General features: G+C 41.8%; 1 protein-coding gene across 1 annotated transcript in view; it reads left to right on the forward strand.

The window, feature by feature from the left end:
- Positions 1–3,499: 3,499 nt before the first annotated feature.
- Positions 3,500–25,529, forward strand: part of pitx2 (paired-like homeodomain 2) — an 80,313-nt gene continuing 58,283 nt past the window's right edge. The window contains exon 1 of the mRNA XM_035766430.2: positions 3,500–3,738. The gene's annotated coding sequence lies outside the window, so the exon portion shown is untranslated. The remainder of the gene's footprint in view (positions 3,739–25,529) is intronic.

Genomic DNA, 25,529 nt, shown 5'->3' on the forward strand with positions numbered 1-25,529 from the left:
TGTTCAACTTAACATATCTTCAATCACAGAACATCGTAACAGTATGCTCTGTATATCTCCACCCTACTAGGGGAATGATTCAACCAGTGTCTAGTTTCCCTCACAGACAATTTGCTTGGACAGAGACATAAGGCGTTTTTACTTGGACAGAAATTAAAGTCTAATATTTCTTAGTTTCTCCCTTCCTTTTCCTTGGCTTGCTTTATTTCTCCAAATTATTAGGGCGCTGGGGACTTCGTCTGTTTCTGCTGCTGCCCTGCTCGTAGTTGGAGCTGTTTGCTAAAGCCATGGTAAGGCCCCTGAGATTCACCATCTCCTAGATGCCTATAACTCATCCCTAGCCCTGTCTCTGAAGGGAGCTTTTCCCTCAATCCCAGGCCTGAAATATCCTTTCAAAGGCCGCAGACTGGAGACAGTATGTAGGTGTTTTAGATAAGGTAGGAATTGCATTAAGGGATTTTCCGTTTGAAAGTTGGGTTTGGAGTTTTTTCCTTTCTTCCTCAGAGGCTTGAGAAGGACACTGGAAAAGGATGAGAAAAGAAGTGGAGGTACAACAACGCTAAGAACGGTGGCTTAGGTTTGTGGTCAGTTCACAGCTCATAAAGGAAAGAAAAGAGTATGTAGTGGATGTGAGTCATGCAGAAGGGCAATATGCAGTTGGAATAGAGCAGAGTTGTGTTCAGGAAGAATACTACTGAGTTATTGGACCACAGAGATATGAACAAAATATTCCAAGAACATTGATCTCTTCATATCCATAATTACAAGGAACTCGATTGAGACTGAATGTGGGAGAAAAAGTTGCCTAGAGAATTATGGATTTCAGAGCATGGAGTCCTTGATGCCAAATGTGAAAGCGTTCAATTAAAATCTCCAACCCTCAACCTCAGAACGAGCGATTTGTTTATTAGAGCTGAGAACTGGCCAACAGAGACTCTTTTTAAAAAAAGACAGTGGCGTGTGAAAGCGAAAGTCATTTTAAACAGTGAGCCTGTTAAGGCCTCAGTATGCCGGTATGGGCGTAGCATTTCCAGACCCTTTTCTACTCCATGCTCTCTGTTTTATAAGAGCTTACTGTCCGCAGTGGCGTTTACTTTAAAACGTTATAATTAAGCGGTCCCCGTTTTTTTGCGAGGCTGATCGTGTTTACTTTTGCCAGCTTAACAAGCATAGGACCCGCTTCGACACACAGTCACACTGACTCCCCGCTCCACATCGTATTAGCAGTTCAGTTTGTGGGCTCAGGTTACAGTGAGATTAGCCCTCTGGCATTCCCTTCGGTGCCGCGCCGTAGCGCACTTTCACCCAAAGGGCTCGACCACTCATTTTCCCTATGAAATCCCACCCCCCCTTTGATATAACCCCTTATTTTCCTTAGTAACCCTTCCTGCTAGAAACAGGAGCAGTGAACTCATACATGACATAATATATAAGAACATTTGTATTTTATGTGAGTTAATGCTCAAATAAAACATACTTTTGGGTGATAAACTACATTTTTCTTCACAACACTGTACCGGCATTCACATTGGCTGACTTGCTATACTGTAAAAAACGTAGGCTAACCCTGAAGTTTTATTTGACAAATTATGAGTGAAAGATACTAATTTCTTATGGCATCCCCTCCAATGAATCTTTGAACATGTTTGTCTGGGGGATGTTTGGATGACTCTAACTTGAAAGATGAAGGATATTTCAAATGCAATAAGAACAATATTAGCATTTGCACCAACAAAATGCTGGAGAACACAGCACCACTTATAACCATTAGAATAGTTACATGCTGTCTAAATTGGAACAACATTGACATTTTAGTAGATGCTCTTATCCAGAGCGACTTAAGGTACTGAGTACATACATTTTCATACTGGTCCCCCATGGGAATCGAACCCACAACCCTGGCATTGCAAACGCCATGCTCTACCATCTGAACCACATGGGAACCTAAATCAAAATTATAATGATTAATGAAAAAAAGTAATACAAGAGAAGGTAACAGTATTGCATAGTATTGCGAGCTAATACTCTTTTAAAATGTGAGATGAAAACAGTGTGTACCGAAGTGCTAACTGGTACCTGCCTATGATTTAAAGTCTCCTTAGTGGCGCAGCGGTCTAAGGCACTGCATCTCAGTGCTAGAGGCGTCACTACAGACCCTGGTTTCATCCTGGGCTATATCACAACCAGCCGGCATCATTGTAAATAAGAATGTGTTCTAAAACTAACTTGCCTAGTTAAATAAAGGTTAAATAAATAAAAATAACTACATGGTAATTGAAAAAGCCTATTCTGGCCTATATGCAACATTGAGTCAGACCATACATGGTTGTTGATAAAGCACCATGTCATTTATTTTAAACTTTTATTAAAGAGTATCAAGGAATGTTCTTTGTATGAGGTCAGCTTAGCAATTACAGAGTGAATCAATGACACACTAAAAACAAATGGTTCTATGTAGTGCCAAATAAGGGTTATTTGGCTTGTAACCATAGCAGATCACTTTTTGGTGCTATATAAAACTTTTTTGTGAAGGTTCTATAAAGAACCCTTACCTAAGGTTCTATAAAGAACGATTGAAAAATATGTTCTTTATAGCACCAAAACAGGTTTCTGCTATGGTTGTAACCCTTTGCAGATAATTTTGAAGAACCATACAGGTTTGTTTTATTCTGTTAAGCCATTTTATAGTGTAAACATTCCAATAGGTGTTATTGTTGTGTTAATTGACAAGTTGAATCAGGTGTGCTAGCTCTGGAACAGCTGGGGGTCCCTGAGGAGAGAGTTGAGAGCCACTGACTTATTCAACCATTCTCAATTGACACAAGGCCATATGCTATGGTCACTGGCCCTAGACATATATAACATGTACAGTAATGTCAACAGATTAGATCAACTGGAATGATACTCTCACTCACAGTTGCACAAAAAAAGCAGTGAACAAACCACGCCCCAAAATATTGTAACAACCCAAATTCCTTATACCAGACGACACAATTTAGATTTTATTGCCGGATATCCAGGGGCACACTCCAGTACTCAGACATAATTTACAAACAAAGCATTTGTGTTTAGTGAGTCTGCCAGATCAGAGCCAATAGGGATGACCAGGGATGTTCTCTCCATGATGTGTGAATTGGACCATTTTCCTGTCAACATGTAATGAGTACTTTTGCGTGTTAGTTAAAATGTATGGCGTAAAAAGTACATTGTTTTCTTTAGGAATGTAGTGGAAAAAAATGAAAAGTTGGCAAAAATATAAATAGTAAAGTACAGATACCCAAAAAATGACTTAAGTAGTACTTTAAAGTATTTTTACTTAAGTACTTTACACCACTGATTACAGGCAAGGCTGTCTTCAAGGGAGGGTTCCCTACCAGTCACTGACTAGCACCCACAGAAGAGCAGAACCCAGCATTCTGAAATGGAATACCGGAAAAAGGAGCAAGACAAGGGGAAAGTTGTTCTAAACAGTCTGGCAAGAAGTTAACTGGGAGGAAGGAGATTCTTCAAGTCAAATCAGATGACAATTGGATAGCTAACAGAAGCATAACTTGTGATTGGACAAGAGCCTTGTCAGATATTCTGTCATGTGAGTATCAGGACCGTTAGGATGAGTCGGAAGATATAGCCAGCAGCGGTAATAAAAATAAAGTTCAAGTCGACACCCCGTCTGTCTACAGAATATCTTCTCTCAACTCCAAGTTTGCTAACTAGAACAATTCATCCAACTTTTCCAAGGTAAAAGAGGATTTCCTATTTCTCTGCATGTACCTGGTGTATACATTTGTACTATAGATCAGCAGGGAGTTTTGTACAGCCTAGGCAGAGATTAAGGCAAATTCTGATAAGGACTCAGAGTTGACTCTGCGCATTAAGGAGGATTAATGTTTAGCTGTGTGTGGCAGGGGCCTTCTCAGCATCGGTGTTGAGGCAGTGTTGCAGACCCCGCATTAATCCTAAATTAGTATAAAAGATCAGCTGTGGCAACCGAGGCAAGCCTTCTTAGGACTTAAGCTGGTAATCAAAACTCACTTTGGGACAATGAGGCACTGGGAAGGCCCTGATTTGAAGGAGGGAGAGGGGGTATTGAGGAGGAAGAATTGGGCTGGGGTGGTGGTGGTAGGGGATGGGGGTGTAACGAAGGCCTCTTGAAATAATGGAGGGGTAGGTGCCATCCACAGTGGTTTTGAACCCTCCTCTAGTGGTGTTGATGTTGGTTCGGGTTAACACAGTGCTGAACAGTGGTTGGAGTTGTCCATTAAACACCGTTGTTAGGTTAGAGCCTTGGTTCTCAGCATTTGCATCTAAGAGTGTAGTCTAACATATGCTTAATGCAATTATAATTTTTATGATTAACCCTTCACTGTGCATTTAATTGTTTTAAACTTGGATGATATAAAACAATAGGTGACAATGTGACCTGCATGCACACAAGATGCACACAATATCCAGGATGTCTATTTAGATTTGATTTGATTTTGAATTTATTTGGATCTCTTTTAGTCCCCATTTGGACTAATCTTCCAATAATCCAGGATAGAGGATAGTAGATATAGAGGATGTCTATATTCAGGATTTCTATATTAAGGATGTCTATTTCCAGGATGTGTAAATACAGGATATATATACAGTTGAAGTCGGAAGTTTACATACACTTAGGTTGGAGGCATTAAAACTAGTTTTTCAACAACTCCACAAATTTCTTGTTACCAAACTATAGTTTTGGCAAGTCGGTTAGGACATCTACTTTGTGCACGACACAAGTCATTTTTCCAACAATTGTTTACAGACAGATTATTTCACTTATAATTCACTGTACCACAATTCCAGTGAGTCAGAAGTTTACATACACTAGGTTGACTGTGCCTTAAACAGCTTGGAAAATTACAGAAAATGATGTCATGGCTTTAGAAGCTTCTGATAGGCTAACTGATATCATTTGAGTCAATTGGAGGTGTACCCGTGGATGTATTTCAAGGCCTACCTTCAAACTCAGTGCCTCTTTGCATGACATTATGGGAAAATCCAAATAAATTAACCAAGACTTCAGAAAAAAATATTGTAGACCTCCACAAGCCTGGTTCTGTCTATATACAGGATGTGTATATACAGGATGTGTATATACAGTACAGTAGAACTTTGTGCACACATTAAAACTTAAAGGAGAGGCTTTTCCCAAATCACTCCCCGCATGGTGATTGGGATATTTACGGGAGATTTCTCTGCACTGCAGGACCATCTTTAAATGCTGGCTTTGATACCAACATACAACTGTGTCAAACATCCACTGTATAACAGCAGTAAACATCTGTTATTGTCACGCCCTGGTCGAAGTATTTTGTATTTATCTTCATGTATTGGGTCAGGCCAGGGTGTGGCATGGGGTTTTTGTATTGTGGTGTGTTTGTCTTGGGGTTTTGGTGTTGGTATTGGGATTGTAGCTTAGTGGGGTATCTAGCAAAGTCTATGGCTGTCTGGAGTGGTTCTCAATCAGAGGCAGGTGTTTATCGTTGTCTCTGATTGGGAACCATATTTAGGCAGCCATATTCTTTGAGTTTGTCGTGGGTGATTGTCCTTAGTGTCTTTGTTCCTGTCGCTGTGTTAGTTGACACAAGTATAGGCTATTTCGGTTTTCGTTTCGTTATTTACGTTCTTTGTTTTGTAGTGTTTGTGTTTATTCGTGTTTACGTTGTTCATTAAACATGGATCGCAATCTACACGCTGCATTTTGGTTCGACTCTCCTTCACACCTAGAAAACCGTTACAGTTATATAACATCACCAGTAAACATCCGCTATATAACATCAGCAGTAAACATCAGCTGTATAACATCAGCAGTAAACATCAGCTGTATAACATCAGCAGTAAACATCAGCTGTAACGGCGTTCTTCGTTTGTCGAAAGAGAGTCGGACCGAAATGCAGCGTGGTTGTTACTCATGTTCTTTAATGAATGAATCGCAATACATGAAATAACTTATACAAATACAAAACAACAAACGGAACGTGAAAACTAATTACAGCCTATCTGGTGAACACTACACAGAGACAGGAACAATCACCCACGAAATACACAGTGAACCCCGGCTACCTAAATACGGTTCCCAATCAGAGACAACGAGAATCACCTGACTCTGATTGAGAACCGCCTCAGGCAGCCAAGCCTATGCAACACCCCTACTCAGCCGCAATCCCAATAACTACAAAACCCCAATACGAAATACCACAAAATAAACCCATATCACACCCTGGCCTGACCAAATATATAACGAAACACAAAACACTATGACCAAGGCGTGACATCAGCAGTATAACATCAGCAGTAAACATCAGCTGTTTAACATTAGCAGTAAACATTTGCTTTATAACATCAGCTGTATGACATCAGCAGTATAACATCAGCTGTATAACATCAGCAGTAAACATCAGCAGTATAACATCAGCAGTAAACATCAGCTGTTTAACATTAGCAGTAAATATTTGCTTTATAACATCAGCTGTATGACATCAGCAGTATAACATCAGCTGTATAACATCAGCTGTATAACATCAGCTGTATAACATCAGCTGCATAATATCAGCTGTATAATGTTAGCTGTATAACATCAGCAGTATAACATCAGCTGTATAACATCAGCAGTATAACATCAGCTGTATAACATCAGCTGTATAACATCAGTTGTATAACATCAGCTGTATAACATCAGCAGTATAACATCAGCTGTATAACATCAGCTGTAAACATCCACAGTAAACATCCGCTGTATAACATTAACAGTAAACATCAGCAGTAAACATCAGCAGTAAACATTTTCTGTATAACATCAGCTATATAACATCAGCAGTAAACATCAGCAGTAAACATCAGCAGTAAACAGCAGTAAACAGCAGTAAACAACAGCAGTAAACAGCAGTAAACAGCAGTAAACAACAGCAGTAAACAGCAGTAAACAACAGCAGTAAACAGCAGTAATCAACAGCAGTAAACAGCAGTAAACAGCAGTAAACAACAGCAGTAAACAGCAGTAAACAGCAGTAAACAACAGCAGTAAACAGCAGTAAACATCAGCAGTAAACAGCAGTAAACATCAGCAGTAAACAGCAGTAAACATCAGCAGTAAACATCACCTGTAAACATCAGCTGTTTAACATGAGCAGTAAACATTTGCTGTATAACATCAGCTGTATAAAATCAGCAGTAAACATTTGCTGTATAACATCAGCAGTATAACATCAGCTGTATAACATAAGCAGTAAACATCAGCTGTATAACATCAGCAGTAAACATCAGCAGTAAACAGCAGTAAACATCAGCTGTAAACAGCAGTAAAAATCAGCAGTAAACATCAGCAGTTTAACATTAGCAGTAAACATCAGCAGTAAACAGCAGTAAACATCAGCAGTAAACATCAGCAGTAAACATCAGCTGTTTAACATTAGCAGTAAACATCAGCAGTAAACAGCAGTAAACATCAGCAGTAAACATCAGCTGTTTAACATTAGCAGTAAACATCAGCAGTAAACAGCAGTAAACATCAGCAGTAAACATCAGCAGTAAACATCAGCTGTTTAACATTAGCAGTAAACATCAGCAGTAAACATCAGCAGTAAACATCAGCACATCAGCTGTTTAACATTAGTAAACATCAGCTGTAAACATCAGCAGTAAACAGCAGTAAACATCAGCAGTAAACATCAGCAGTAAACAGCAGTAAACATCAGCAGTAAACAGCAGTAAACATCAGCAGTAAACAGCAGTAAACATCAGCAGTAAACATCAGCAGTAAACAGCAGTAAACATCAGCAGTAAACATCAGCAGTAAACATCAGCTGTTTAACATTAGCAGTAAACATCAGCAGTAAACAGCAGTAAACATCAGCAGTAAACATCAGCAGTAAACATCAGCTGTTTAACATTAGCAGTAAACATCAGCAGTAAACAGCAGTAAACATCAGCAGTAAACATCAGCTGTATAACATCAGCAGTAAACATCAGCAGTAAACAGCAGTAAACATCAGCAGTAAACAGCAGTAAACATCAGCAGTAAACATCAGCAGTAAACATCAGCAGTAAACAGCAGTAAACATCAGCAGTAAACATCAGCAGTAAACAGCAGTAAACATCAGCTGTTTAACATTAGCAGTAAACATCAGCAGTAAACAGCAGTAAACATCAGCAGTAAACATTTGCTGTATAACATCAGCTGTATAAAATCAGCAGTATTACATCAGCTGTATAACATCAGCAGTATAACATCAGCTGTATAACATCAGCAGTATAACATCAGCTGTATAACATCAGCCATAAGCATTGCCCTGCCAAACTGGTTCTGGATAGTGATACCGAAGTTCAGACACCACTCTATTCTTTTGGGACATAAAACTGAGGAAATGTATAAACTTAAAACAGAAGCTGTATATGATGAACACTTGCAAATTTCTCAATGTGTAAATTGTTGTTTAAACTGCCCCCACATGCGATGTGATGTAAGAAATTAAAACTACTGTTAATAAATGGCTACATTTATTAACAACGTACAGTAGATATGTTACATCTTATAAGCTGTACACTAATAAGGAAAAATATTAAATTGAAGTCATTGAAGATTTATGCTGTGCGCAATACAAAAGTGGAGACATATACACGTGAAAATAGTTCCGAACTACATGAACAAGTTCTTCAATTATTTATTTCTAGAGATTTTTTAGTGCTGTAGAAAACTACAGTGGCCTTGAAAAAGAAATCATCTCCTCAATCAGCTCCTTTTGGCTTGAGCCAAGTGGCAGCAGCCTTTTAACTGAGCACTAACTTTCCAAAGAGCTTTTCCATGTCCACAGCATTCACAAAGTATGCGAACAACAGACCAAATACAAATGAAAGGGGACAACACGCAGAAAAAACAACAACACAGCCAGCCAACCATTTAGGGCATTTGTACCGCACTGTGGCAAAACCCAATCTCTTCAAGTGCCAGCAGGGTACCAGCCTAACCAAGCAGAGGCACCCCTCACCACCCCCCTCGCTCAACCACCCACTGCTCCAGCTAAGATTAGACAAATTAAACATCATTATTCACGTCACTCCCACAGCTGGCCTTTTAAGTGGTTTTATGTTAACTATCATAATGGTTTGCTTTGAAAGCCCCAGTCTTCTCCCTAATTTATAATATGAAAAAGTACTTTTGGCCCAGTCTCGGTGGGATTTTTTCATCTCTCGCACTGCAGTGGAAAAATAGTGGGGTTTGGGGCCTGTTTGGTTAAAAGTCAGACAGACAGAACTGAAGCCAGCTCAATTGAAATTCTGCCAATCTACCATGTAGTATTTTATCAATTATGAAACATTGTTGAGTGTAGAGAGCAGTCTTTTGATGCTGTCTTATTTGGGCAGGATAGTACAGTATGTGTGGAAGGTCGTCTAACTCTCACATCTCTCCATACGTTTCTAATGTAGGCTCCTGTGGGGGGAAAAAAGCCTGGTCGTTTTATCCGTTTTTTTCCCAGCGACCTGAAAATGGATGTGGTATTGGCAGGAGGCCAGTGGACTTAGCAAGGCCGGTGATGGATAACATAGTTTCAAACCCATCATCACCCAGAAACATGTGCAATGTGTCTGCAGTGTGATGACCCCCACCCAGGCTGAGTTTGGTCTAGACACGGACACAGGAAGTGACAGTTTGTCAACTTCCTGTTCTCTGCCCCATATCTGAAAAACATAATGATATGACTGCTAACAGGCTCTGACGCATGCTCAGAGTGCTACTGTGGAATACTTAAAAGCTAATGATCAAAATAGACATCCAAATATCTCCCAGGCTGCTTCACAGCTTTGGTGGTAACATTCTTAACCAGTTATATAAGAGTTAATAACATTACCTGTCAGATCATTCAGTAGTGATTAAAAGTCGTTTCTGTTTGTTTCTGAATCGTTTGACTATTTAAAACAATTAAACAATTTTCAATGTAGGATGGTGATAGTCCATGGCTAGAATGTCATCTTGATTAGGTTAGGGGAGAACTAACCTGACAAAATCCTGATATCCTAACTGACAGTATCACTTTATGGGCCATGAAAATTCAAAACGTGCCAACTATAAAAGCAAATTCCACTTCACTGCATCTGCTCAGAACATTATTTTCTTTGATGAGTCGCGAGTATCAACATCAAGTCTAGCAGCAGGGAGCGTGTAACTTTCCAAGAAGAAGAAAAAAGACTTTCACAGCAGGTTAGGATTCTGTGTCTCTACATATAGAGCTACTCAAGCCTTGGTGAAACATGATATGTAACTCTGTGAGCTCCGGGTTTTAGATCCTGTATTAAAAACCATTGACAATCTTTTTTTTCTCCTTCTACTTCACTCAGCATTCCACGTTAGCACTCAGCGTCATATTTCAAACTCTTGGAAATTAGGAGGAGCTCGCCGACACTTTCAGAGGAGTTAAAATGACACATATATGTTTTATTGATTATAAACACCTGGGATGGCAATGATACTATGCCGGGTTAGTTATCACTGGAAAATGAAAGACAAAAGACTGTGGAGTCAAATCAGTGTCTGTGTGTGTTTTGAGGCTCTGTGGGGCGCTGCTTCTCATCCCACAACACAGCACTGATTTATGCGTGACACATCTTAGTAAGTGGAGTCAGCACATAAGAAAAGTGTAGCTGGAACCGCACTCTCTTTCACATTCATATGTTTCACATTTCTACTCCCTCTCTCTCTCTCTCTGGAGAGGATGACATTTCATTTCTTACTGCAAGTCATCTCATAAAGGACTAATTCAATTTAGACCAAAGCCTGTCCATAATACTTACTCCATTTATTTTTCTTCATTTGGACTTCATCTCGTGCATAAGTGAGAGAAAATGTGGTACATATTCAAATGTTTTCTCTTGGCAACAGTCAACGTATTTTGACACAGCAGTTGTTAAAGGATGCGCCAGTAAGACAGAATATGTTGAATTTATCCTTAGCTCCCCTAATTGCATTCATTGGTATCATAATCCATCCAGAAGACATTGACTTTTCAGCATCAAAGTGAGCCTTGGCAGGTTTAGCGGTGCACATCTTTCTTTGGTTAGACCAGACAGCTCACTGAATGAACCTTATGATTTATGCTGGTGGTGGTGATGGGGGGGTTATTGAGTAAGACTATGGGTAGCGTCAGCGGGCCTTACCACTGGGTTGCATTGCCTTTTAGCCTACTCATTCCACCTATGCCTTTTTTTTCTCAACTGTGCCCTCACTGTAATTTGGTGGTGGGGGGTTTGGACTGCCATGTGTAAGATAAACGGATCAAGGGGGTATAATTGCAGTATTTGAAAATTGCATTAATAATAAATGAACGAGAGCATTCATTAATGGTTAGAAATCCATTACCCAGTCATATGACCAGGTCAGACTCATGTGTCTGGGGTCACGCTACAGCTGAGGGTATTCAATTGCTTATTGAAAATGCCTTTTCTGATAGGTATCCCTGTTATAGTTTGATTTGATGGCAAAAATCTGTGTTTAGGACAGTTGTGGATATGAAAAGCATCTATATCGCATCCTAGTGTCAATTGTTCATCTGCACAGGTGTGAAGTTTGTTTATAGTAAAACACCATAACAGTAAATCACTAAATTAAAGTATTTTATAGAGAAAACGGATTGATATGCTTTGTCATAGTTTTTCATGGTACTGTAGGCCTAATTTTTAAAACAGTTCAAATTATAATGTCCAAGACTAATTAAGTAGATGACCACTCAACAAAAACATGTGATTTAATTGAAGAATAACAAGTAGCACTCTGCTTTGGAAGGCCCATCAGCCCATTGTCCTCATCCACCAGAATAGCAGTTTACTATATTTAAGTGTTGGGGTCAAGAATGATCCCCTGTGGGATTACAGTGGCACCCATCATACCAGTCGACAGTATCAAACATCCAGCCTTCTCTGTTGCCATCAGAGACACTTGCCCACACTGACACTGCACCCTGCACCCGCCACCACTGACAGCTAACGAAAGGTAACCCACCTCCGCTTGTTTCCGATAACTAATCTGATCTAATCTGGGGTCTTTCAGGGTGTTAGGGGTTCTGTAAAGTGACATGGGACCAACATTCTAATAATGTGAGGACAAAGGCTGGGGTTGGAAGACTAGGTCTACTGTACACCAAACAGAGTCGATGTTACAATAGACGTAGATCCTCATACCTTATCGCTAACTCTGCCATCTGGTGCCATATTTTCATTGCGTGAAAATAGTGGCATAGTGTAAGTGGTGGACAGGGTTTTACACCATCAACAACAAAAAGTTGAAAGGAAAACTCAAATGAATCAAGTCATGTAAATTCAACGGAAAGTTCCCAATATGTGACTGACTTATTGTAAATGTGTAGGCCTTGTCTGCTAGTCCTGTGACATAACTGCTGGTAACACCATGTACCGAGCTGTGAAGAACACCCATAAGATGGCTAGTAGGATTGTAGCAAGGTTAAGGACGGAGGTTTGACTGCACCAGCAGTTTAAGGGGCTCGGGGGGAGTTGCTCTTTAACAGTCCGGCACTCAATGTTCCTGCGCTGCATTTTCATCCATTAACACATCCACCGTGTAGGTTTTCTATTTGGGAAGTGTAATGGGAGGCAGATGAGTGTCTGACATGGATCCCCTTGCAGTAAAGAGGCCCCAGTAGGAGGAGAAATTTGTTCAAGTAAAATCACCCCGACAGGGGGGAAACTCTTAGGTCAGAAACCCCAAAGTTGAGGCAAGCAGAGCCCGATGGGTTTCTGATGAAAACAGTGTGATCTATCATCGCCACAGTGCCCCTATACGTTAAGGGACGAGACACCCTGTTCGCTTCCTCTTGATCAAGGTTAAGCGGAGCCAAGTGGGTTGCGCATGGCATCATTGGTTAAATAGAGGCAGGAATGATTTGAAATGTTTTTTTGTGTGTGTATGTACATAGGCCTATATACAGCAACTGATCACAATGTCGAGGAGAGATATTTTTATGTCTAAGAGTGGTTTACTTGTTGCTAATGCTACATCTGAGATAGCATCTATATGCTGACGAAAATCATTTTTCATAGATCATTGCTACGTTTCTGTCCACTAATATCACTGTATACTTTGGCCATGAGCACAGTCTATTGTAAGTTTGGTATTCATTCTGTGATTAAATAAATTCTCTCAAATAAACCCCTTTTAGCGTATAGCTTCCCAATCTGTCGTCCTACTGGCCCTAGAAGTAGCCTATGAAGCTAGCTAGTTCCCAGTACTCAGGGACCTAGACAGTCTGGGATATATTACCACGGGAGCTACAGAGTCGCTCTGAGAAGAATGCCGGCGGTTTAAAACAAATGTTATTGTTTGTCACAGGAAACCGATGTGATTACTGTTTTCTCTCACACACTCACGTTGAGCACCGCGCCGTATTTGTGCATGTGGTTTGCATTCTCAACCAGCACCTTATAGTCTTCATCTTTATTAAGTCACACCTAGGATAGGTTCAACAAAGCACCACACTGTTTAAACAAAGTATTTGACAATCTCTAGAAGGAAATCTGTCTGTTCACTTCAAACAATAGATTGGGTTTCCTTAACATGGCAGCAGTTCAAAAGGGGGATCAACAGGAGGAAAGACACTATACGGGACAGGAGGAAAGACAGGAGGAAAAGACAGGAGGAGGGCAAGAGGACAAGAGGGGAGGAAAGACGGGAGGAATAGACAGGAGAAAAAGACAGGAGGAAAAGACAGGAGAAAAACGTTGAGTGGTGCCGTCGACGTCTGTGTTGTCGCGACTTGTCAGCAAAAGTGAGGACTCACGTATTGAGGGGTGAAAAGGGGGAGTTATTGTGTCTCTTTATGATGCGGTTGTAATGGGGAGTTAGCTGTGCTCGCTATTGTAAAGGTGAGCTGTTGAGAGTGCACTACTCTCTGTGTGTGTGTGTGTGTGTGTGTGTGTGTGTGTGTGTGTGTGTGTGTGTGTGTGTGTGTGTGTGTGTGTGTGTGTGTGTGTGTGTGTGTGTGTGTGTGTGTGTGTGTGTGTGTGTGTGTGTGTGTGTGTGTGTGTGTGTGTGTGTGTGTGATTTCCTACATTATAAGGACCCCAAAGTCACTTTTTCAGGTCCAGATTTTATTAAAATTCTATTGTAAGCTTAAGGGTTAGATATAGGGTTTTGGGGTTAAGGTTAGGGATAGGGATAGATTTAGAGCTAGGGTTTATGTTAGGTTTAGGGTTAGGGTTATGTTTTGGGTTAAGTTTACGGTTAGGTTTGGGGTTTTGGGGGTTAACATTAGGGTTAGGTTAGGTTAAAGTGGAACTGACGGCAATTTGGCAACATGAAATCTTATTAAAATCATCTGTTCATATACACCCCCAGGAGAATATGACACTTTAAAAAAAAGTATATATATGGTCAGTTTCACGTTTTCATAAATTCTTAGAACGTTTCGGGATTACATATACTAAAGCATTTGTAAAAATTCTCTCTCTCTATATATATATATATATATATATATATATATATATATATATATATATATATATATATATATATAGAGCGGGAAAGCAGCCGTGCGTTTGGACAATTAATAGACACTTAATTAAATAAAACCTAATAAAAACATCTGTCTCGTCCAAAACCGAAGTCTATGCAGACCGATGTGCCATAGCCAATCAGAGTTACAGTAGGCCTTTATACAAACAAGCCATTTGGCCTGCCAACATTCACTTTGAACTTGACTGTGTGTTTACAGGAAGTTGCAACATTCGCCAAAAGTGACAAAATATTCCTGAACGGATTTCTGCAAATATGTAAATACTACAGGAGTCCTTTAACATTTGGGAACTTTACAGTCCTATCGATCAGACAACCATGAAAGGGTAGGCTCTCTCTCCCTCAGTGATGCACAACAACAAGATCAAAAACTAACGCTAGCCAGAGCAAGAGATGAGCTAATATTTAACGAAGGAACATTACATAAAACCTCTCAAACCTTTTCAGCCAGTTGCCCATCAAGATTGCACTGATAAACAATGGGGAACTGAAGCCTACTTGTCCTTCTGCAGCTTGCCTGCCAATGCATTAATTCTTGTCCCAACCAAGCACCCAGTTAACTGCTAAAGTTGGCTAGCTAGCTACTTCCAGACACAAATGAGAGCACACCTTACTCTGACCATTTTACTCCCAGTAGCAGAGTTGGTTAGGCTGTTTACTTGTTATCTAGAGTGGTCGTGACTAACTATTACCTTTTTTGACTATGTTTACTGACACTGTCATATCGAGTGAGTGTTGCAAATGTATCAGTTATTCTGCCCCCAGGCACACTCAGATGAGAGCGCTCTGAAATCCGAGTAGACATCCTAACTGGATAACAGTCATTCAAGTTCTTGCTAGCACCTGCATCTCTAGCTGTGTATAGCCACTGAAAAACGATGTGAGGGGGAAAAGTCAGTCACTCACCCAGTCCTGCAATGACATGACATCCTCCCAGCAGCTACCTATCTAGCGAACAGTAGCCTCCTTGTTTTTTGCTTTAGTGTACGTCATGGAATGTTGAGTCAAACAGAACCTATTTTTAAGACCTCTTATAAAGCTGGTGTTGTAGCATCAACGGGGAATTTGATATTTTTGATTGATATTATTATTGTCTGTTTGTTTCATATCCGCAAAGTTGTTAAAACGCTGTCAGTTCCACTTTAAGGGTTAGTATTAGAGTTAGGGAAACCAGCGTTTTTAATGGTCAAACATTTTTACACTCCTTAAAGTCCTGCCATTTCAGGAAAACAAAGTGTGTGTTTGTGTGTGTGTGTGTGTTTGTGTGTGTGTGTCAGTGTGTTAAATTGTGCCAATTATTTACCAAAAAATATGAGGCCTACTAAATTAATTGCAATCTCTCTCTCTTTCGCTCTCTTTCTCTCCACCCGGCATGAGAAACTGAGGTCCCGGTCACCCGGCATATCAAAACTGAGAAACTGAGGTCCCAGTCACCCGGCATGAGAAACTGAGGTCCCAGTCACCCGGCATGACAAAGCTGAGAAACCGAGGTCCCAGTCACTCGGCATGAGAAACTGAGGTCCCAGTCACCCGGCATGTCAAAGCTGAGAAACTGAGGTCCCAGTCACCCGGGCATGACAAAGCTGAGAAACTGAGGTCCCAGTCACCCGGGCATGACAAAGCTGAGAAACTGAGGTCCCAGTCACTCGGCATGAGAAACTGAGGTCCCAGTCACCCGGCATGCCAAAGCTGACAAACTGAGGTCCCAGTCACCCGGCATGACAAGGCGGAGAAACTGAGGTCCCAGTCACTCGGCATGAGAAACTGAGGTCCCAGTCACCCGGCATATCAAAGCTGAGAAACTGAGGTCCCAGTCACCCGGCATGTCAAAGCTGACAAACTGAGGTCCCAGTCACCCGGGCATGACAAAGCTGAGAAACTGAGGTCCCAGTCACTCGGCATGAGAAACTGAGGTCCCAGTCACCCGGCATGACAAAGCTGAGAAACCGAGGTCCCAGTCACTCGGCATGAGAAACTGAGGTCCCAGTCACCCGGCATGACAAAGCTGAGAAACCGAGGTCCCAGTCACTCGGCATGAGAAACTGAGGTCCCAGTCACCCGGGCATGACAAAGCTGAGAAACTGAGGTCCCAGTCACCCGGGCATGACAAAGCTGAGAAACTGAGGTCCCAGTCACCTGGCATGACAAGGCTGAGAAACTGAGGTCCCAGTCACTCGGCATGAGAAACTGAGGTCCCAGTCACCCGGCATGCCAAAGCTGACAAACTGAGGTCCCAGTCACCCGGCATGACAAGGCTGAGAAACTGAGGTCCCAGTCACTCGGCATGAGAAACTGAGGTCCCAGTCACCCGGCATATCAAAGCTGAGAAACTGAGGTCCCAGTCACCCGGCATGTCAAAGCTGAGAAACTGAGGTCCCAGTCACCCGGGCATGACAAAGCTGAGAAACTGAGGTCCCAGTCACTCGGCATGAGAAACTGAGGTCCCAGTCACCCGGCATGACAAAGCTGAGAAACCGAGGTCCCAGTTACCCGGCATGACAAAGTTGAGAAACTGAGGTCCCAGTCACTCGGCATGACAAAGCTGAGAAACTGAGGTCCCAGTCACCCGGCATGTCAAAGCTTAGAAGTCAGACTGTTTGTTTTGCCTCGTATGTCAACACGGTCTCTGTTCTCCTAGAGAGGCTTTTATCTTCAGCAGCTTTCCAACATGCACTGTGTGTGTGTGTGTGTGTGTGTGTGTGTGTGTGTGTGTGTGTGTGTGTGTGTGTGTGTGTGTGTGTGTGTGTGTGTGTGTGTGTGTGTGTGTGTGTGTGTGTGTGTGTGTGTGTGTGTGTGTGTGTATGTGTGTGTGTGTGTGTGTTTGTGTCTTTGTACCACCCACCGATCACCTCAGTCTCAAGACACCACAGCCAATCAACCTCCTCAATCTAACTCGATATGCAAATGTTGTGACAGGAGCTAATTAGAGAATTGATCTGGTTTGAAAGTTTTAATTCCAAAAATAGGTTTTCAGAGTCCTCCCTCCCAGTAAAGGTTCTCATGTGAAGCTGTGGCTTTTTCCAGAGGGAACTTGAACGTGCTTGGTGGTAAACATTTGTTTATGTTTTCCTCAGGCTGGCACATCATTTCAAAGGGAAGCATGTCACAAAACAGACCCTCGTATCTCCTTCACATTGAAAACACATTGAGGTGCTCGCTGTTATAATGTCAAACCAACCGACAGGCATGCTTGTTGATGCTGTCAAGTATTTATTTTTTCTGTGCCAGGCGTAAAAAGATTGAAATGAGTATGAGAAACAGTTAGGGTAATTGAACCATTTAATCAGCAACCCAATGGTTGGATTAGTCAAACTTGGATTCACACTCTGAAGCCCCCCGACATGCAGGGCTGTGTTGGTCAAGTGCTTTGGCGGAATGGTGTGTGCGTGTGTGTGCATGCGTGTGCGTGCGTGTGCGTGTGATGTGGAAGCCTTAATCCGTTGGAATGATCTCTACTATATAGAGATGTAAAGTGAGTGTGTGTGGTGTGTGTATTCACTTGGCCGCCTGTATGGTGTTTAGAGAAGGCCATAAAGCACATGACTGGGCACTATTCTGTAACTTTATTTTCCACTGTGTTAAGCCACAGCACATGGTTAACAAGGCCTCCTGTTTTAATTGCTCCCACCGCACAGCTCAGACACACTACTTGAGCGATGACAACCAATGTCATTGGCAGGACCACCAAGTTAAAGCTAGTATATGCCTGCACCGGGGAATAGAACGTCATTTTTCATTTTAATACTCAGTTCAATATTCGAAGTGCTCCGCTCTGCCATATTTTGATTGAATTTAGAAAAATTAATAAATCTTCTGACATTTCATTTATGTTTCATCACATTGATACAATCAGGAGAAATGTGTCCTCTCCCCCCTTTTGAAGGCGTTGCTGTCGAGTTTAACAGCTTTTAAATTAAATTAGGATTCTTATGAAGTCCCATTTCCACTAGATGACATTTACCAGAGTCCTAAAAAGTCTGGTTGACAAGGTTTTCATTAAATACTAGGCAAGCCATTTGCTGCTTGAAAAGGAGAAAAATTCTACTAAAATCATTGGTCTTTTTTATTGCTTTCCCTGCATGGCCTTTACCCAACAAACAAGAGACTGCAAATCCACATGTAAGTAGCCATCACCTCAAACCTTAAGTCCTTGCAATATGTTAAAATAACAATTCCTTATGTTTGAGAGTCATTAACTAAAGGACACACACACCTTTATAACAACTAAATCAAACATGACACTGAATGATATTTGGTCAGCGTCGATTACATTTGATCCGGTAAGGGTGCTCGAGTACAGCTGAGATCCGTTATTCCGTTAATACGTACGAAACCTTTTCTTTCATTGCCTTTATGTCGAACATTCAGGTGTGTGTGAATGCAGAATCTAAGTGTTGTGTGTATGTAAATTCTATGGGTCAGAGATTAGATCACACCTATTACAATGCCAGTGGAGGGTGGACATGCAGTAGGACAGCAGTACCATAGTGTCATCTCAGACAGCCCTGACAGCACAGTGCTGTTCGGAATGGTCCTGGTCAGCCTAAGACGGAGATGGAAGCAGAGATGGCCTTATCTGGGCTTTAATTTCTCTCCCGAGGTGAGCTGTGAGAAGATCAGTGACACTAAACCCCAGGAATTACCCTAGATATTGCCCCCCTGTGCTCTGCAAATGAAATCCGGCCGCCGGGTAGGAAGAACATCATGGTTAACGCTCCAAAAATCTGTTTTTGTGCTAGACCACAGCTGGCGTGATAGGGAGGGAGACGGACGGAGGGGGGAGGAAGAAAGAGAGAGGAGGAGGAAGGGAGTAGGGGAGGTGGGGACCGGAAAAGTCAGGGAGAATAGGAGAGAGTGAGAGCCTGTTGACGGACAGATGGTTCAGCCTCTCGCAGGTCCAGACTCGAGAAGAGTTCTTGCAGGAAGTCCCTGGGTTTTGTGCGTGCCCTTCCTCTAGCGGAGTGAGTTTATATTGAATAAAGGTGGTGGTGAAACCAGAACCATGGCCCACCTGTCTAGGGGGGTCTGAGAGGGCCATGGGGTGTGTGTGTGTGTGTGTGTGTGTGTGTGTGTGTGTGTGTGTGTGTGTGTGTGTGTGTGTGTGTGTGTGTGTGTGTGTGTGTGTGTGTGTGTGTGTGTGTGTGTGTGTGTGTGTGTGTGTGTGTACAGAATGTCCATGTATGTGTGTATGGTGGGGCGGGAGGGGAGCACTGTGATCATAACCTTCAGAGTCCTGAGCCCCACCAGCTGTCTGTCCCATATGCTGCCCTGTGAATGTCTAAACAGAGTCTACAGCCAAGGAGCTGCAACCTCTCTTACAGAGTCTACAGCCAAGGAGCTGGGACCTCTCTTACAGAGTCTACAGCCAAGGAGCTGGGACCTCTCTTACAGAGTCTACAGCCAAGGAGCTGGGACATCTCTTATAGAGTCTACAGCCAAGGAGCTGGGACCTCTATTACAGAATCTACAGCCAAGGAGCTGGGACATCTCTTATAGAGTCTCCTGCCAAGGAGCTGGGACCTCTCTTACAGAGTCTACAGCCAAGGAGCTGGGACCTCTCTTACAGAGTCTACAGCCAAGGAGCTGGGACCTCTCTTATAGAGTCTACAGCCAAGGACCTGGGAGCTCTCTTACAGTCTACACTCACACACACAGTTTCACTTGCTGACAATACTCTCTCTCACACACACACACACACACACACACACACACACACACACACACACACACACACACACACACACACACACACACACACACACACACACACTATCCCTACAAACATGCAGACACCCACTCACACACACAAAGACCCCTGGGGACCATTATTAATAAGTCCTGATCAACATGCTGTACTCTTTAGAAGCCCATTGCCTCTATTCTCCAGAAATAGAAGGTGCACATCCAGTTCGAAGACGGAGAGGACTTAAAGCTTCTAAATAAAAGGATGGATGTTCACCCATTGCCAAATCTACTTGTACTCTGTTCCAAGAAGGAAAATGTGCTAATCTCCAGTCAAGTCCAGAATAGCAGGTAGTTAGCAAGGAGATCTAAAGATAGATGGGACGGGAACAGATTCCACTTGAGATGGAACTTTGGTCTAACTATATGCTGGCTTCTTGAGCAGCGAGAATAATGACAATTTTTGTATGGTTATTTGGTTAACATATAGGGTGGTATATGATAAACCTGTACCATTTGGCAGTAGTTCAATGGGACGTAAAATGTGGTGCTATGGAAATGTTTTGAAATGTAATGGAAAAACTGTGGTGGCCAGTTTGTTAAAGGATTCCTCAAGGAGCCTCAACTGGAATGAATAGAATTCGACATATCAAAAAATGAAAATAAATCTTGACGCTGTGGTTTCTTAGCATTCCATACACCAGAATCAAGTAGGATGAAAAGGGGGACTCATTTGAAATATAAACACCCCAAAAATACATGTATTTATTTTGTCATTTGTATTGCCACTATATGGGCATAACGTTGTCTTGTAATTACACCAGACCTAAAGTCTGGGGTGGGGGCGGCAGGTAGCCTAGTGTTTAGAGTGTTGTAATCGAAAGGTTGCAAGAGCGAATCCTCGAGCTGACAAGGTAAAAATCTGTGGTTCTGCCCCTGAACAAGGCAGTTAACCCACTGTTCCTAGGCTGTCATTGAGAATAAGAATTTGTTCTTAACCGACTTGCCTAGTTAAATAAAGGTCAAATAAAAAAATAAGAAGTCAAGTAGTAAGAGGCCTAAGGTAGGTTTGGAGATGCTTAGTTCCCTGGTCATTTGGACTTTCCCCAACTTGGGAGTAGAAACGCACAAGTGTTATTTTCCAAGTGGTTTGGATGGGGCTTTACCTGGCTTTGGCTGTTCATTTAAGCGTTCAGTACCTTCTGCCTTTTGGCTGCCTGCACGTGTCTTGAGGCCATGGCGTAACGTACCAACCCTTTAGCTGACAAATACTGCAGCTACCACTTACTAGGCTTCTCCATTTTATTCTCCCCTTGCTTCAGCAATCCTACGGTTTGCATTAATAAGGGAACTTGAGTACGATTCAACACAGTTGTCGGAACTCAAGCATACCTCAGTTAAATGATACAGTACTGTCTACCGCAACGGTTTTAAAGGAGAGATTTTGTTCATTCTGAGAATACTGGTCTATATCGTTTTACTGCATGTGAGTAATGATGACATGATAATTTTTCGTCTTTCATCAACTTCTCTGTCTGTGATGTCTGGTTTCTGTCACTTTCACCGTCATGAATCATTACTTTGACCAGATTCCTACTTGCTGAAACCAATTTTACATCCAAGCCTTGCAAAAGCAATTTCAAAATCAGCTCTAATTTAGGCCCAGTAGACTTTGAAGATTGACTCAGGGCTTTATGTAGAAAATGCCATGTTATGACAGAGCCTTCTCACATATTTGTCCAATTATCAATTATTATTAGGCTACTGAGTTTGTCTATGCTTTTTAGGTCGAACAGTGGTTGTTGAGTTAAGAACCGAGAACTGACGAGAGCTTGCTCTTTTCCAAACAAGGTGGCGTGGCTGGTGTTTGGCTGACCACACTGGATCACAGATTTTAAAAAAAAGTAGATATCTATTTTTCTGTTTTTCTGTTATGCCTCACACTTTATTCAAACCAATAGCTTTTCTCTGTTCCCTAATAAATGCCCAACCACGTCACGTCACAATGACCAGAACCACAAACTTAACAGTTCAGGTATACAGTTCCCCCAAGTTCGCCTCCATTAGCCTCCTCTTTACAGCTGGCATTTCTGACGTCTCATGTTGCGTTCCCCAAATGTTACAGACGGAAAGGGCAGACATCGTAAAGAAAAGAAAAAGCACTCGCCCACCTGTCGTTCCGGCGTGGGGCTAGGACGGCCATTTGAGACCCACCTGTGATGCTTTGGTCTGGTAGGGTTGGAGTGGAGGCAGTGGTATTATGGAAACCCTATCAAGCACACTATGGACAGAGAACCCTACCACCCCCATTATCTGCCTAAACAGGTGGGGTTCCCCACTGTAGCCTGCATAGATATTGGGTTTCCCCCTTTGATACCCTGTTACAGAGTTAATTAATTTCCCAGACCGCCACACACCCCTTTCGACTGACAAACAAAACGGGGAATGTCGATATGAGAACACCTCTTGAGAATGTGTGTCGATTTTACAAGCGGCCGTCAACATGTGTGATTTAACCCTTTGGCCCTTTGTTGGGAAACAATGATAAAAACAAGAGGGGAAGTGGCAATGTGACCATGTCAACAACAATACATTGTGATAGTACTCATGGACACAGCTTAAGTACCTGTGTACCATAAACAACACAAACATTTGTTTGCACATCACATTTCTAAAATAAAATTTGGACAAACTTCAACATTGATTGAGAGAGAGAGAGAGAGAGAGAGAGAGAGAGAGAGAAACACTTGAAAATACTGCCTTGTATCCAGATCACGTCGAGGGATTCTCTGTCACTCAAAGGGGAAACAACAGCCGAGGAAATTGGGAAATGCTGACAAATTGTATTGTGTAGCCACATTAATAAGTCTCAGGAGCTTAAACAACCATGTACAAGTTGTTATCCACCACTTCCAAAGCCAACAAACTGAACATCCCCCTGCTGTGCTAGTCTCAGTTGTGCTCTGTTTCTTGACATTGATTGGTTATTGTTGAGCTGAAGAGACACCCGAAACCATGACCCCTGACCCCTGCGATTCCAGTTGTTTGGTGATTCTTCATTTCTGGTCGTTGACACAATGGCACGAGGCGAACTTGGACTGCACTTGACTCCCAGCGTCCTCCCCTCTATATTCTAGCCGTCCTATATCCAGTGACGTGTCTGACATAGCTCCCCACTAACAGAACAATGCAAAGGATTACAACAAGGAGCTAAATATCAAGACCATAAGCATCCCTATGAAAATACTTGGGTCAGTTCAAACAACCAGGAACTTTCATGATGTAAGCCATCTCACCCCACACATGCTGCTTGATTACTTTCCTCCATTATGTAGGTAATGCCCCTTCTGCAAATTAGCTAGGTCCTAAAAAAAGAAAAACCTGTTTTCAGAAATAAATGTATTTGTTGTGATGTGTATGTTGGAACGGTGCTGAAATCAGAGACGTACATACATTTGTAGCAAAAATAACTCTGGCACATATTCAAATGAAGGCCTCCTTTATTTATTGTGACGCACATATGGATTGATCCATTAGAAAAGCTATAAGTTAGTTCTGTCAGGGCATGTTTTAATGCCCTGGGAACGTCTCTGTCATAGTTCCATGACAAGATTTGTTGGAGAAATGAAACCTTGCCCAATCAACAAGCAAATAAGAGCCACTTGTGCAACATTGCTTCAGGGATATCAATGGCACACATTTTTTGTGAGCTATACGGACAATTCAAAAAGGTCCCCCATGAGGCAAATGGTCACTATTGGCATTTTAGTTTTTTCCTTGTGTCTCAAGAGGGGTGCTGGCATCTGTTGTGACCTTTGACTCTTTTGTCATTGGGATGTGTAAGGGATAAACGCAGACACTCTGCATATTATCTTTGAAATAATGGACGACATGGGTGTCCACAGAGTTCAAATGGTGGTCCGCGGGGTTCAATAGTTCCAAGATAATGTAGAGAACAGGGGTGTTTATCCCACGGTTGCTGAAGAAAAAATGTTCAAAGATATTTTCATTTTGATAAATTAATCCATAGTTTTTAAAACGGTAAAAAGTAATTTACTGCTGGAACTACAACAGAGGTGTCCTATATTGTTTCCAACTGTCCAGTATATATGAATGTAATGTCCACCCTAAAATACCCTTCTAGCCAATCAGGAATGAGTATTCAACAATGCTGTATTATGTGTCATATGATCTGGTGTCAGAGAGAGAAGCTCTATTATTCTTTATAGTATTCCCCTCTGTCCTGATAGTTTTGTCCGATGCGCTTGGTGATTTAACAAGTGAAAAGACTTCCTGGAAGGGCAGGGGTATTTTTGACTGTGACAATATTTATAGAACCTGGGCACGCTTTATTTCAGTGAGATTGTCTATGCAATAGCATCCATAAATTCATCCAGTGTTGAAAGGATGCACACATACCATGAGGGCATTGAATAGCGTAAGTGAGAAGTTCCAAAAGCTTAACAATCCAAACTCATCTAGAAATACATTATTCTTGTTGTCTTTTAATTTCACCTCTTTTCATTGGGTATTGATCTTTGCTGTCTCTGCGCATCACTGTGGAAATTATTCAACTGTCCATGAGCAAACCTCATCTAGCCCCGGTGCTAATTTACTATTGCAGAGGAGGAAAACACCAAGGCAATATGAGAACGGAAAGGGGGAAATCCTCCCCGAAATGTGTTTTCGTGTTTGCTCACCAAACAAAGGACAGGAGTTAATGACATGTTGCTCGATTTAAAATCATATTGATTGTTTTTTGCATTTTTTTCTCTCGGAAACCAAATGCTCCCACACAGAGTTTTGCCTTGGAAAGATCATTTTTAGCAAGTTTAAAGATGCCACTCTAACACCCATTACATTTTGCTGGAGAATATTACCTCAAAGTCCATATTCATTCCACGTATATAAATGAAACACTATGTGGGTGTTGAGTGGCGCAGTCGGAGTGGGTTTGAGAAATTGCCCTGCTTTATGAGATATCAGTTTCAGTTGCTCAAAGAGAAACATCTGGTTGTTGGGCCGCTCTCCAAAGAACACAAACCCAGCTGACAACAAAATACCCCAGGAGGAGTGCAGACCTCCTTTCAAAACAGCATGCCACACTCTTTGTTGCAGTAGCTTCCAATTTAGACTCAATATGCACTTTGTTTTTATTTTTCTACTTAGTTGTGTTCCGCCACAGATGGTGCGGTTAATGAATAGTGAAATAGTCATCTACATAATGGAATTTCAGGAAGTGCATCACCCATATGTTTTGAGTTGTACTTTGTGGATGCGTTGGTTGGGTTATGCTGGAGTATTT

The sequence above is a fragment of the Oncorhynchus keta genome, chromosome 4 (assembly GCF_023373465.1).
Source record: "Oncorhynchus keta strain PuntledgeMale-10-30-2019 chromosome 4, Oket_V2, whole genome shotgun sequence".
Taxonomy (NCBI): Eukaryota; Metazoa; Chordata; class Actinopteri; order Salmoniformes; family Salmonidae; genus Oncorhynchus; species Oncorhynchus keta.